The sequence below is a fragment of the Nyctibius grandis genome, chromosome 2, assembly GCF_013368605.1.
Source record: "Nyctibius grandis isolate bNycGra1 chromosome 2, bNycGra1.pri, whole genome shotgun sequence".
Classification (NCBI taxonomy): Eukaryota; Metazoa; Chordata; class Aves; order Nyctibiiformes; family Nyctibiidae; genus Nyctibius; species Nyctibius grandis.
Genome location: NC_090659.1, coordinates 85,791,420 through 85,803,417, shown reverse-complemented (window position 1 = coordinate 85,803,417; position 11,998 = coordinate 85,791,420).

Genomic DNA, 11,998 nt, shown 5'->3' with positions numbered 1-11,998 from the left:
GGTATGAGCTTTGTCACAGTTCGTGCCCACGGGTTGCAGGTTAAAGATGTCAGTCTCGAGGAGGTTACTGGACACCACTTGCAGCTAGCTCCGGTCTCATCACCACTGCCTCAACCTGAAAGACACTTATGAACACTGTTAGTATTATGCAGCAATTAACATCATGCAGTTCAGAATTAAGTATTCTCACCCAAGATCAGATCACCTTCAGGGACACATCGGACTCCACCATCCTGCAGCATCACCCACCAAGTACATCCAGGTCCTTGAGCAAAAGCAATCCCATGAATGGGTTTACCTTTGCCCGTAGCAGGAAGAACCCAGTCAGTTTTTCCCAATAGATTCCTTTCATGCACCACAGGGACTTTATCCCCTTCTACTGTATGTAAAAGGTCTGACTGAGCAGGGCCAGCTCGGTTGATAGATCCTCTGGTGTTAACTAGCCAGGTAGCTTGTGCCAAATGCTTATCCCAGTTTTTAAAGGTTCCACCCCCCCCATTGCTTTTAGGGTAGTTTTCAACAGCCCATTATACCGTTCAATTTTCCCAGAGGCTGGTGCACGATAGGGGATATGATATACCCACTCGATGCCATGCTCTTTGGCCCAGTTATCTATGAGACTGTTTTTGAAATGAGTCCCATTGTCCGACTCAGTTCTCTCTGGTGTGCCATGTTGCCACAAGATTTGCTTTTCGAGGCCCAGGATAGTGTTCCGGGCAGTGGCATGGGGCACAGAGTATGTTTCCAGCCATCCGGTGGTCTCCTCCACCATGGTAAGTACATAACGTTTACCCTGGCGGGTTTGAGGGAGTGTGATGTAGTCAATTTGCCAGGCCTCCCCATATTTATATTTCAACCACCGCCCCCCATACCACAAAGGTTTTAACCGTTTGGCTTGCTTAATTGCAGCGCATGTTTCACAATCATGGATAACCTGTGCAATAGAGTCCATGGTTAAGTCCACCCCTCGGTCACGAGCCCATCTGTATGTTGCATCTCTCCCTTGATGACCTGAAGTGTCATGAGCCCACCGAGCTAAAAATAGTTCACCTTTATGTTCCCAGTCCAAATCTCTTTCCAGGCGAATCACCCATTAAACTCTTACATATTAAACAGTTCTGAAGTACTAATTCCTGTTCTGATTTTACAAAATCTAGATGAAGATAAATAAGTGATTTATTTGTTGATGCCACCCTGTCACTCCTGCTCCTTTTCTGCTCAGCAATGGTTTTGTTCCCAGTTTTCAGACTTTTGGATGAGCTGAGGTATATCTATGATACATGTACATACACAAACCCACTATACCACATATTAAGCTGTCATAGCTATTGCAGATCAGTGAATAAACTATAGTGAAATAAAGGAGTATTCTGAAATAGACAAAAAAGAGAAAATATTAATTTATTAAAATTATTTCTAATTAAGTAGGCAGGTAGTTCCAGTTACAGCCAGTGTTTTGGAGGGATATCACAAGAAAAAGAAAGATTTGCTGCTGTAGAAACCAGTTCAGTCTTAAGTGATGACTCTCAGATGTTACTTAAAATAACTGAGATTTATATTTCTATTTAAGGCAAAAAAAGTATTAAATAGCAAATTTATTCAGAAAATTGACCCGTATAAATATTTTAAATTTAGAAAAGAAACAAACAATATCCCACCATACTGAACAGCTCCTTAATTATGAGCCTACAACAAAGAGGAAGGATGTATGGTTAAGCAAAATTGGTCTGAAAACATTCTAACTCCTTGTTATTCTTTAAGAATTTTTTTTTTCTTTCTTCATTTTAACTGTACAAAAGGAAAAAAAGGATACTTTGAGTTGCAGGTAGATTAGTTAATTTGGCTCTGTATCCTTAGAGAATTGAAGCTGTTGTAGAGAAAATCTCTGGAACCCTCTGCAGGCCAATTTTATACATTAAATCAGTGCAAGAAGAATCAGAAAATAATTATTAATCATTAACTGTGAAAAATAAATGCAGAGAAAAATGTTAACATGATTGCCATCTTCATGTCTTCCATTTCATTGTTATTCTGAAAATATTTCTGAACATTTGGGAACTGCAAAAGAACATGCTGTTCAAAGTTATAAGGAGGGGAAATTGGGTAGGAAACTTGTTTCTAAAAAAAGGATTGGCATGACTTTGTCTGCAGGGAGATCAATGAAATAATGCACTGCATTTAAATGTTTCATCCAAGAAAAAGAGAACAATATTAATTATAGCCTTTAGCTCTTTTCATGGCAATCCTTTGGTAATTATAGTTCAAGAGAAAGAACAGAAGTAATGTAAAGATGTATTTCTTCATAAGATTTTTTTTTCTTAGAAAAGAGTGCATTACAAAGGAAGACTTTTAAGTTAGATATGCATTGTTTGCACAGAAGTAATGAAATAAACTGTGAAGATATTTCTTTAGTGTATGTTATATTTGCAGCTGCATCCATGGGGGTAAAATTGTTTATTGATAATATGTTAAATGACATCAACTTTGATGGTACATGCTGAAGACCTTAAACTTATTGCTGGTGATTCTTAATCACCATAATAATTAAGGGAGTGGAACATCTCCCTTATGAGGAGAGGCTGAGGGAGCTGGGTCTCTTTAGCTTAGAGAAGAGGAGACTGAGGGGTGACCTCATCAATGTTTATAAATATGTAAAGGGCAAGTGTCAAGAGGATGGAGCCAGGCTCTTCTCAGTGACATCCCTTGACAGGACAAGGGGCAATGGGTGCAAGCTGGAGCACAGGAGGTTCCACTTAAATTTGAGGAAAAACTTCTTTACTGTAAGGGTGACTGAACACTGGAACAGGCTGCCCAGAGAGGTTGTGGAGTCTCCTTCTCTGGAGACATTCAAAACCCGCCTGGACGCGTTCCTGTGTGATATGGTCTAGGCAATCCTGCCCCGGCAGGGGGATTGGACTAGATGATCTTTCGAGGTCCCTTCCAATCCCTAACATTCTGTGATTCTGTGATTCTGTGTAATATGAGTTTTTATCAGGGTTATGGTTTGGTTTTTTCTTTGTTGTTTTTTTTTTCTTTTAGTACATGGAATGTTATTGTACAATATCAACTTAAATAACTATGTAGAAACATTTTTAGGGAATATACAGTGATGTAGTAAGGAGAGAACAAAGTCTTATGGCCCAAACTCAAGACAGAAAGAAGGAGATTTAAGTTAGAAAATGCATCTGAATTAATGGGAGTTTGCAATTTTATGTGGTGTGTCTCATCACACAGACATGTAGATGCCCTTCTTTAAAAAGATAAATGGTACATCAGACTGCTAAACCCCATCAGGCATCTTGCTTACATAAAAAACCCCACTGAATTCCAATTGAGACCTGAGAAATCTAGCTCACCAAATTCACTGAAGTTAGTTATTAAATAAGAATCTTGTAATGTAGGATAAAAAAGCTGGATACTCTGGTAATCTTTTATTTTTAGGCAGTTACTTAGAAGTATGAACAATTCCTTTATTAGAAATTTGAGTAGCGTCACATGGAGTAGAGTGAAGCTACCTTTTGGGCGTTAACCCCAGCAGGCAGATCAACCCCACAGAGCCTCTAGCTTACTCCTTTTCCAGCAGAACAGGGGAGAGAATATGAAAGAGAAAGTGAGAAAACTTGTGGGTTGAGATAAAGACAGTTTAATAGGTAAAGCAAAGCTGTGCATGCAAGCAAAGCAAAATAAGGAATTCATTCAGTACTTCTCATCAGCAGGCAGATGTTTAGCCATTTCTGGGAAAGCAGGGATTCATCATGTGTTGCAGTTACTTGGGAAGACAAATGCTATAAGTCTGAGTGTCCCTCCTTCCTCCTCCTTACCCTGAGGTTTTATTGCTGAGCATGACATCATATGGTATGGGATATCTCTTCGGCCAGTTAGGGTCAGCTGTCCCAGCTGTGTCCCGTCTTAGACCCTTGCACACCCCCAGCCTCCATGCTTGTGGAGTGGTATAAGAAGCAGAAAATGCCTTGACACAGTGTAAGCACTTCTCGGCAATAGCTAAGACATTCCGGTGTTATCAAGACTGTTGTGGTCACAAATCCAAAAAAACAGCACCATACAGGCTGCTGTGAAGAACATTAACTGCCAGCCAAAACCAATATACTGCCAAAATCAGCCTATTACAGAAAGCAAATGAGACAGAAAGCAGTCAGTGGTGGATGGTCTCCTGACACAGGCATTTGTTATGGTAGTTCTAAGTGAAATCCCTCTTAGGAAGAATGCAAATGCAACATAGCCTCACATGAAGTTCTTCAGACATAATTAATTGTCTAACCTAAGGTAGCAGTTTAGGCTTTCACAACCAACTGTGAGAAATGCATGCTTTCAAAAGACTATTAACCTTTTTGCTGTTGTCTCAAAAGACTATTAACCTTTTTGCTGTTGTCCCACTCCTTTTCACACTTGGGGCCTCACATTTGTGCTTGAACAATGACCTGTTTTTTTAAAAAAATAAAAGATGAATATCCTTCCACCCTATTCACTCACAGCTGGTTCTTAACATATTATGTGAACCTGTGCTGAAAGAATTCTCCTGGCTTCCAAAGTCCATATTTTGTCAGGCTAGGACTCAGGCATATTGTCTACTAGATATGAACTCTAACCACTGGATTATTAGAATTCTGCAGATTATTTAATTAAGATATGCATGACATATATTTGCAGGTTTACGTTGAATGTGCCAGGAGGATTAGATGGCATGCAAATGTGCATGTTGGTTTGCTTTTGCAACATACATGCCTGAAGTATGCTTAAATTGAATTTAGATCATCTAGTTTTATCTTGTGATATCTTCACATGGATTTTTTTCACAGTCATTAAATGTCTGGGGTTTAGTTTTATGGTTTCATTTTAAAAAGTGAAATAATTCAGAAGTATGTTTGGTGGAGACAATTCTTCTTTTTTTTTTTTTTTTGGTCAGCTTTCCACTTATTTTTCTTCCAGGAAGAGGAGAAAATAAACAAGAATTACAAAAAGGAATGGGTAAATAATATTTCATCCTTTTATTTATTTTTCACTCAGTGAAAAGGATATTTTAAACATGTTTTATTACCAATTAAAAATTATTTTTCTGTGAGAATAAACTATTATTTGGACAACTTTTACAAATGTTAAAAGCTCAAAAATCCACATTTTTTTTTTTATTAGCTGCTTTGAATATGTCCCAATTCTGAATGTATATTTCCACTCAGATAGTGAGACAAAAAAAATCCTTTTCAGGGGTGGATGAAAAATAAGTTTTTTCTCACATAGTTTCTGAGGATTCTAAATGTTTCTTTAGTGATTCTGAACCAGAGTGAAAAAGGGAATTGTGAAAATGTTCAAAATATGATGATATCTTAAATATAAAAATTGGACTGAATAAATTGATTTTTTTTATTTGGTTATTTTTATAATTTTGGTTTGATGAAGATGTATTTTAATCTTTTTGCCTTCTAGAAAAAAGAGTTTTAAAATGGTGAACAGAATCATATTACTTTTAGTTTAAGAAAAACATAAATTTCTTTTCTAACAAATATAAAACTCATTTTTCACATTTTTATGGAGCTTGGATGTTCATAAAAGAAGTAGGACTGACAATTGACCCAAACTAACATTTTCCCGTTAGTTCCCACATGGTGCTGAAACATTTTTTTCCATGCAGATAGATTTTCCAGCCAAACATATTTCAACAGTACTTAGAACACTTAAAACACTCTAAAAATGGTATTTACTAATGAAATCATATCTGAAGAATAGATTTTTGAGGCAGAAGAGATTTTTTCCTAGCTTTTATAACACCACAGGGTATGATATGAAAGTACATCCCTAAGTGAATGTTTTTGTTTTACCTTAATCTGTGAGATGTTCAGGGGCTTCCTTTCAGAAAGGTTTTCCCTTTCCCCCTAGAACTGTAGTCAATCAATTTTTCACTAGGTTTGTTTATACTATTAATGGTTCAAGGAGCATTTTGAGTAGGTAGGCAGTGAATGATGAGACAAACTTGAAAGCCTTGGAGTTTCTCTGTTCAGATAGGCATTGATGGAACTCTATTTTTATATGCTATTTTTATACTTGCAACGAAGCTTCAAAACCAGTGAGCCTGAAACATGGCTTCTTGCCCAAGGTATTCATGAAGATATTGCCACAGCACCTGAAGTGTCTAATGCAAACCATGAACTATTGTAAATTGAGACTGTAGAAGGAATGTGTGAGATACCTGCAGTCTTTTTATGCACCACCATTAACATGGTATTGATTTGTATTGCAGGCTTTTTATAATGGAAAAAATCTCTCTTTGCTTGCTTCCCAGCTCTCAGAGAAGCTCTCTAATAGAAGCTGCAGAAAAGGAGGGTAGGGAAAAGTTTGAGTTGGTAGCGTCTACTACTGTCCTTTTTTGAAAATTTTAATAAAGGGAGATGCATCTTCTCTGAGTCGTCCTTAGTTTTTCCTTAGTCAGTGATTTTGGCTATTACGCTTGAGTAATAGTTCCTCATTTTGTTTCTGGTTGCTATAAATATCCTTTAATTTCAGATACATAAAACTGTCCCTAAACTTTCCTCTATTTCCTTCAAGGTAAAGATGTACTCTGTGAAAATCTTTTAACATCAACACTTATATCAAGTACTCAGAAGTGAATACAATTCTGGAAACAGAGTATTGTGAAGATTAGTTCCTGGATTGTGGTTCCAATGTTGAAATTCAGACCCCATCTGTGGGGTTCCCACGGGACAATGGTGGGAACGAGGTACTGAACGAGCTATGTCCAGGCATGTCCAGGGGGTGGTAATGGGGTGGTAATGAACTAGCCAATCATAATAAAGAATAAGGACTTTGGCTATGAGAAAAATAAGATATGGGGAAGTTGAAAAATAAGAAAGAATGCTGCACCTGCAAGATGTAGCTTTTTAGCATAAGCCAATCAGAACTAATATAGAGGCGTGTGAACAAAGCATACTAACCAATCATAATAGAAATGACATGTACACAGAGTGTGTACAAAAACAGAATAATATAAATGTACCCTCAGATACGTAAATAAAGGAGATCTGCTTAACGATCATATTGGTCTGTGTGCAGTGTCTCCGTGCCCTCTCGCGAACACACTGATAAGTGGCGCCCGGGACAGGGACTCTTCGGCCCGGAGACTGCGGAGAAGCAGCAGACAGCGGACTGAAAAGGGGATGAGAGGAAGCCAGCTGTAGAGTACTGCCCCGGCACTGGATTTTCGCACCGGCAGGAACGGATGCGGTAAGCCTGAGTTTTGCTAGCAAAGGAAAACCTGGGTAGGGCTTCCCAGGCAGCTGGGGGAGGAATGGGGTCTACCCTGACCAAGACAGAAGTGGCAGTGGTGAAACTCCTCCAACATATACTCTCTGAGAGAGGAATTAAATATGACGAAGCTGCGTTAAAGCAGTTACTGTTTTGGGCAAAAGATAAAGGACATTTTACAACCTTTAATGATGTCTTTGAAGTGCCTTTATGGGAGAAGATTGGTGACTCTCTCTGGAATGCGGTGTCAAGTGGTGATAAGGAAGCCTTTAAATTGTCTGCTACATGGAAGCTGGTTAGTGAAGCGTTAAAAGGAATAAAAGCAGAGAGAGACCCATCAAATTCAGTAAGAAAAAAAGATTTCATTTTGGCTAGGCTAGGATGTTATTCATAATCTTACTACTATCTCCCGTTTACCAATGAGCTGAAATAATTTTACCTGTTTGGTGATTGTACTCTTGAGTTTTTCCACCTGCACTTGATATAACCTTGAGTCACTTATTGCTTCTGTCAAACTCATTTTGGAACAAGTATGTAAAAAATATGCCTGAATGTATACCTTGTTGATAAAATAAATTTTCAGTATGAAAATAAATTAAAAGGGGTGACCTTGTAAAGAGGATTATAAAGAGGATGTAATTGTAGAGTGAAAAAAGACTGACAATGACAGGATGAACAACAAAAACAGATGAGAAACAGAAAAGGAAAAATTAAGAACTAGGCAGAAATTTATTTTATTTCAACAATGTTTCACTATTGTTTAAACAGCTGTTTACAAGACAGCAGCTAAGGAAGAAGAAACAGTCAAAAATGTTTTGGTTTTACCAATCTTTGCTTTTTTCGTAGGTTTATTTGAAGGTCTCAGCTTGGGTATAAACTGACTATAAAAAATATGTAAAAATCAGAAAATAAATTTAATACTGATGAAGGCAACAGATAGTGTTCTCATCTTTTTTTGTGTCTTAGTTTTTAAGTGGGACAATATGTTAAACACTTCTTTTTGTACTAAAGGCATGCTGCAAATCAAATGAAAATACTATGACAGCAAACTAACAATAATGCTTTATAAATAATCTTAATCATTTTAATTTTAGTCATTTAGCAATTGTTTGGTATTTGGAAAGGCTATGTGTAAACAAGTTTATCTTAGTAAAACAAACAAACAAGAAAATAAACCCCTAGTTTTTGTTGAAAATGTCATCACACTGGAACTAGCTTAATGAGTTTATGTGAGGTTTTTTATTATTGCTGTCCCCAAGATGTTACCTCTCATTTCCAAGCAGTTCCTGGAATATTACAGATAACTGTAACATGCATTTTAACTTTTGCTAAATGCCAGAGACATGGCTCAATGCACTGTAGGAGGGTACTGTGAAAGTCTGATGGTTTTGAGTACTGCTTTTCTAGTACTGATAAATCTTACTGTGTATCTAATCTAATGTATCACAGTGTAAGAACAGCTACCAGTTTAGAAATGCAATATAGTTAAAAAGGAGTAGTCTAGCCCCTTATTATCAAAATCGTAACTTCTGTGATGGAAAATATGTATGCTCTTGGTGATCTAGTCCCTGGATTTTATTTTAGCAAACAGTTGAGTTGCTTGCATTGACACTTAAATTTCTTTTCTGGACAAGTAGAAACTAGTTGTTCTATATTTGAGTTTTTAATTGATTTTCTCTCTGACTACTATTTGCTCTGTAAGGATGACTGCTTGGTTCTAATAATTCTGCATCATACGTGCTGATGATATGTGGATAAAATCTTAAAACAGAAACATGCTTTTCTATGATGATTGATTGTTCTCTTTTAAGTCAGAAGCCTATGTTTAGCTTCTGACACAGACATTGCTTCTGGTCATGATCAATAAATCAGCAATACAAGATGAACCTCAAGGGAATATTCGTATGCCAGAAATGGGCAATAGAAATTGGTAACTTTTGGTTTTCATTTCAATAGAATTTCAATAATTTATTCAGTAGTTTCACAGCCTAAAGCCAACTTGAAAGCTAAGACAAGTGAGATCTCGACAATATTTGTCCAACTCCAGCAAACTGGACTACTGCTAATCAAATGAGCTAGAAAAACAAGGAAACAAACACGAACCTCGTTATATAATTATTGCTAGCTGCACATTTTGTTACAGATTTTAGGTTGGAGGGTGATAGAAACCCTGGTGACAAATGTTAATTGGTTGTAAATGCAGAGAAAGTCAAAGAAACCAGGCCCGGGACTACGTTCCTAATGAGTCTACTGGCAGTTTATGCTAAAAATCTAGGGAGTAATAAAGAGTGAAAACAATAGCCCCTTAGGTGTAAGATAGGCACCTATGCTCCTGGACATCTGACACTGTAGAGGGCTGAGCCTGGGTTGGAACTGCTACACATGGCAACTGGGAGGCAGGCAGGATGCAGTCAGAGGATATGTCCCATTCCTCTGGGTTCATGACCTAAGTGGACTAGAGGGGAAAGACTGGTGTCAACCTGAAGTGGGTCTCTGTTGTAGAATAGAAATGTTAGGCTAGAAATTTCTATCCACCTGCTAGACCCATTCTGCTTAGTAAATGCATTTTACAGTATATGTCATTGAATGATGTGGTTTTCTTCTTGTGGCCAGCTTACCCTTAACTGCCTGTGACAAGATTTTCATGGTACCTTCTCTTCTTCTATTCTAAGCAACTATTAAATATATATATATACACACTTTATCCAGATCATAAAGATTTGAAGTACTGTTTTATGCAGTTTCTTTTGCCTCCAAACACATGGGAGCAGGAAGCTTCCACTGAATGCCTGAGTCTGAAGGATTCCAGGATCTCAGAGGCCAGTGATGAATGCATGCTGAAGATTCAGCTCCCTTATGGTCCTGCCTGCACAATTAAGAATTTGTGACTGCGAGCACCATGGTAATTTCATTCTGTTTTATCCTCCTCTCCTTAGGTGTTTCATCTTCCTATATTATCCTAACTGGCATGCAGTTTACAGGATTGTGGGGTCACAGTTGCCAATTTTGTGTTGAATGATTGAGAATCTTTGTGTTTCTCCAGCAGAAATAATAAGCAACAGAAGATGGCAAACAATGATCAATTTTTACATAAGTGGGATGATGTGCAAAACACTGTACAAATCAAACTTTCTAAAAGAAAAAATATTCTTGGAAACACCTGATAGTTCTTTTCACCTTGAGGGACAGCTATTCAGGAAAAGAAGAAAAGAAAAAAAAGAAAAAAAATACTCCAGGGACAAAAAATTATAGAAGTAAGGACTTAGAACATTCAGATATCTTTTTCCTGCAGCTTTCTGAAGAATGGATGTGCTTTCTCTCTGCCCTTTTTAAAGTCTGTTTTTTTGACTAATGATCTCCTAACCACTGAACAGGAGAGAATGTTTGTATTTCAAGATATTGAGTTTCATTCAGTTCCAAGTTTCAAAGAGAAAATGAAGAATTTTTAAATTACTTTAGAATATTTTGAAATTAAAAATATATCTACTTAAGGAAATGGTTTTGCATATGAAACTTCTATGTGAGTTTCTCTCTTTTAAATGGCGTGCGGAGATTTTTTAGCTAGTAACAAGAAGGTATTAAGATATCTCCTTTCCATTTTTCTTTCTCTCTTAGACATTTAACATCTCTCTTTTGCTCCATCACCAAAAAGAAATAACACACTAACTTCAGGAAAAATTTAGTTCGAAACAGAAGGGGAAAAAAGTATTATTTTCTAAATCTATATTTTAGAAATATCACTATTAATGTTTTCATTTTTATGCAAATAACCTTATTTTTCATTTATCGAAACAGTTATGAAATTATCCTATTGGAGATTGTACAAGGACTTTTTTTTTATCTTTACTATGTTTAAGATTTAGGTAAGGAAGAAAAAAACAGTTTTTTATTTTCTGAGAATACAGAAAAACATTGGAAGTCCAATGGTTAGATGAAAGACATTAGTATATTAGAGTATGTTTAACATTTCCTTTATTTACTACCATTTTTGTGTGCTATACGCATATATACGCATTGTATATGCTAAATCATGAAACAGTCTCACCCTTTAGAGTACTTTAAAGTACTTTAATGAGTAGAAAAAAAGCTTTAAGATTGAGAGTCTAGTCAAGGACAAGAAGAATACAGCATTTGGTCTATATCCCAGACTACCTCACCGGTATAACAGCAATTAATGTGATATTCTGAACAAAATCAAAAGGGAGGAGCATGGATAAAATGCACATCTATTACTTCACGTAGATGTTTTGAATGTCACATCAGGATGTGAACCAAAGACGAAATCTTACATGGAGTCAGTGATTTATTTATGAAGCAGCCAGTGAATAAGCTTTTCAAAGGAAATGTATTGTCCCATTTGATATTCTGTAATAGTCAGGAGACCTAGTTTAAAGCCATTAAATGGAACCACCATTTTGTAACACTGATCAAAATGTACAAAATCATTTAACATTCTCAGAGCAGTAAAAAAAGCTAAAATATCCACCCCATTTGTGTTAACCTTCAAAAACTTCTTTATCTAAAAATGAAGGAACTTTAAAAGCACTAAAAAGTACAAAGGAGTGAATCAAATCCTTACAGATGTCATGGACACTACTGAAAGATACCATGGTGGAAGTGATGTGCTGGTGCCTACTGTATTTTAGGAAAGCCTCAGGAAAGATTAAAAGCAAGTGTAAACAGCTAAACAGCAGACATTTGCTAGAGCAGAGAAGTTTTCATTAAAAAAGCTGAAGGTGAAGTA